Raw genomic sequence first — 4190 nt, 5'->3', positions numbered from 1 at the left:
ATGCAATTCCTTCTACGTGGATGCAAGATGATGCAGATAACACAATTGCCCAAAGACAACCCAACCATATTTCAAGAGTTGGCGAAAATGACATATCAGCACCTGCTATTAGGAACGCAATAGCTTTGAGCTTTCGTGAGTACACAAGTACCATGTGAAATACTTTTATTGTTAAGCAATCCCGCTCTTAAAGAACCAAAAATAATCAAGTGTTTAAATAGGTAGGTAAAAATTTATATAACTATCTTGGATTATTTTCGATTCGAATATTGCCTAAAATTCCTGATTTAAACAAAAAATTCGTATGTATGCATATGCATATGTATAGTTGTATTTATTGCATATAAAAAACGATTGACATCATAATTTAAATTAAATTAAGAAAACAAAAACATTTCAAATAATAAAAATAAAATATACCACAGCCTTATTACTAAGACCTAAATCAACGAAAAAAAATTATTCAGATACAAAAAGATAAATTATACCACAGTCAGTGCGGCCAAAATGCCCAAGTCCATTTTTTCTTAATGTATATCATTTTGCACTCTATATATTGCAATGCTAAAGTGGACGTAAACTTTTTATTTTGACCCACATATTTTTTGCATCACTTTTTTAATAGTTCAAATATCAAAACATTGAAAATTAAATTATCTTTTGGATTAAAAGTAATTTACGAATATATAATATACTCTTGTGGTTATCTGATTAAGTTAAGTGACATTTTGATCCTTTATGGCTATTTTTCTTTTGTTTATTTGATGTTTATTATTGTTTTTATAAAAGTCTATCACATTACATAACCAGAACAACATAAATAAATATTTCGAACTTCAAACAAAACTTATAAAAATTCAGCGAACTTTACCAATTTGCCACAAAAATTTCAAACCATTTATTCAGATTTTTTAGAAAAAATGTATATTTAAGTATGCGGTTTCATAGCCCATTCAATTTCAGTACCATAAAGTGCAAGTTTCAAACGCTATAAAATCGCGTTGATTTTTAATATATTTTTTTGTTGTCGGTACTAGACATTTTCTTCCATATAAAATAAATTGCCGAGCATACTGTAAACGAAAAAAATGCAATAGGCTATGAAACTGCATACGTAAATTTAAATTTTGTCTAAAAAATCTGAATAAAAAGTTTAAATTTTTGTAAATTGGCAAAGTTTGCTGATTTTTTATAAATTTTGTACAAAGTTCGAAATATGTATTAATGTGGTGCTGGTTATTTAATATGATGGAGTTTTATAAAAAAAGTAATCACCAAATAAACAAAAGAAAAATAGCCAAATGTGGTCAAAATGTCACTTAACTTAATCTGCTGACCACAAGTGTACATACATAGATACTATTTACTAGCTCAGAAAGAAATAATAACGAAGAGATGGGTTAAAGTAAAAAGATCACGTTCACGCTTAAATTAAACTTCGCCTGTTAAATTTTATCAATTAAACGTTCAGATGAGGAATTGTTTTCTTTAATTGCGTTAACAATTTCCCCCGTCAATGTCCTTGTGTCATCTGCAACAGATTGTAAAATGTCTGTCTGCTGTTTCAAAAGTTTTGTAAACTCATTTATGTTGTTTCTCCTTCTTCCAGTTGCCGACATGTCAAGTGGTGACAACGGAGACTGCAATGCCCCTGGTGTTACCGCAGTGGAGGAGAGTGGAGGTGGCGACAACGGAGACCGCGATGGCCCTGCTGCTGCAGACTGGATGGGTGGGGTTTAGTACCGCTCACAACTATTTCGGGCTATTCCGTCCAAATGGGTGGCCCGATCCAAAAAAAATTTCACACACTTGTAGTCAAGGGTCCACGCAATATTTTAACACTCACTTTTGTAAATTTTGGTCACTAATTTATTTACAAATTGGGTTTGAAATATGCCCTTTTTTGTGAAATTCGGAAATTAGCGTACATTTATCACTCCTATTCTGCTTAAATTAGCCACTTCACCAATATATTTTTGTATTCCCCTTCACTTTACACTTTACTTGATTTGTTATAACTTGCTTTACGACTTTTATATTAACCAATTCATCACAATTCATTAAATAAAAACACCTTCAAAATCACGCGTCTGACTTTGGTTGCATATGCAAATTAAATGGCGGAGTTCAGCTGTCAAACTCCAAAATATGCAAAAGAATGAGAGACAAAAGAAGATAGGATATAACCCAGTAAGCATTAAAAATATACAAAGGTGTTCTCTGCAAAAGGTGTTCAGCTCCTTTTCTTCGCAAAACAGAAAGGAGAATTCTACTGCCTGAGGGTTATAATCCCTAAGTGCGGCCGAAGGCCGCCTACGTAGAAAGGTGTTCTCTGCAAAAGGTGTTCAGCCCCCTTCTTTGGCAACACAGAAAGGAGAATTCTACTGCCTGAGGGCTATAATCCCTAAGTGCGGCCGAAGGCCGCCTACGCAGAAAGGTGTTCTCTGTAAAAGGTGTTCAGCCCCCCTTCTTTGGCAACACAGAAAGGAGAATTCTACTGCCTGAGGGTTATAATCCCTATGTGCGGCCGAAGGCCGCTTACGTAGAAAGGAATTCTACGCAAAAATACATTTGTTAAAAAGAAATTTTTTTTTTTATAACAACTTTTTTTTTTCTATTTTTAATTAACTTTTTATTCTTTATTCAAAATCCCCCCATATCTAATTTGGCATAATTTCTTTTATTAAAAAATCCCACGGTTTCTGTTCATATTCATATTCCACTTCAAACTGCTCAGTTTGCCTAAGAAAAATCCGTTTTTCCCCCTTTTTCAAACGGTTCCCTAGGTGTCTGTGGGAGGAGTCCAAGGGGGGGGGGGCCCCTTTTTAGAAAGCGGCGACTGTCTCCTTTCTATTGGGGGGGATTTGGGGGCCCCGCCCCCTCCCCCTCCCCCTCCGATCTCTTCTCTCTATTTACCATCTATAATTAGAAAAGCGTTTTTATATTCATTAAAGGCTGAAAAAAATTTAATAAGCTATAATTACTTACTTCTCGCAGTCGTAAAATGTATTTGTTTTGTTTATGTCATTAGTGATGTGCTGAGGTGATACTTTTAAGTATTGATCGATACTCGGTACCGATTTCAATAGTATCCAATACTTTCGATACTCGGTACCAAAACTTTTAGGCTTCCAATAAGAACGCATGTAGACCAAAAATAAAAGCGGTGCAGGGGAGCCTAGCCTATCAAAAGCAAGTGTTGAGGCTAATAGAGGGTTTAGTGCTGATTCAAATGAAAAATATACCTTTTTCATCGCCAAAATGCAGAGAAACTCTTCCTTATTTGAAACTTTATTTTCCCAGGTGAATCGGACGATGTTATTTTTGTAGGCCTCAAAGACTTCTTCATCCGTCAAAGCACTTTTCTTGAGTTTTAGATTTACGAAGGTGAAAACTGATAGAATGGTATTTTACTGTTGCGATAAGGCCAAGACGATGAGAGTGTAGTTTTGCGACAGCAATATTGTCAATATGTGATTTCCACATTGTTCAACTTTTGGGAAAGCATCGTTCTATTCGTACTAATTGTGAAGCATATTCATAGTCGATAAAAGTCGATGCAGATTTCTTGACAGATATTATGTTGAAAATTATGTCAAAATGCTGCAATTATGTATAGAATAAGTTTTGGGTACCGAAAAGGAAGTATTGGGTACCGAAATACTGGGCAATTCAGCACATCACTATATGTCATTCACAAGGCTCTTTCACAATAGGCAGCTGCTGGCCGTTTTGAACAGTGTTGTCAACGAAAATTCCCATGATCCGAGTTAAGTTTGGGAATTAACTCTAGTACTTAGACTTAGACTTAGAACTTCAGTTAATTCCCGAGATAATTCGGAATTAGCGAGTTGATCCGGATCAACGCTGCCGTCTGTTTATGCTTTAACACAGATACGCCAATTACACTGTGAGACAAATGGTAGGGGTCAGTGATCGGGAAGGGTTCAAACTACCAGAGAAAGTTATATCGGTAAAAAAGAAGTTATACGTGTCCCGGCGTTTCGCTGGGTCACGTCTAGGAATCGAGATATATCGATTTCAAGTTAGTAACTATCATATAGGGGAAATTGTCACCTTTGGTGGTCTTTTTTTTGACATAACTCGAGAACTACTAGTCCGATTTTGCTCAAACAAATTAAAAAAAATTAAAAACTACAATTCCTTCAATCTGTTCATATAACGTTTTT

The 4190-nt window shown here is 35.1% G+C and overlaps 1 protein-coding gene across 3 annotated transcripts in view; it reads right to left on the bottom strand.

Annotated features, from left to right (window-relative positions):
• LOC118738671 (MOXD1 homolog 2) overlaps positions 1-4190 on the bottom strand; it is a 1114343-nt gene that overhangs the window by 324558 nt on the left and 785595 nt on the right. The gene's annotated exons all lie outside the window — the stretch shown is intronic.

This window comes from Rhagoletis pomonella, unplaced genomic scaffold, assembly GCF_013731165.1.
Source record: "Rhagoletis pomonella isolate Grant_MI unplaced genomic scaffold, Rhpom_1.0 Rhpom_scaffold_00005, whole genome shotgun sequence".
Lineage (NCBI taxonomy): Eukaryota > Metazoa > Arthropoda > Insecta > Diptera > Tephritidae > Rhagoletis > Rhagoletis pomonella.
This window is presented reverse-complemented; position numbering and strand designations above follow the sequence as displayed.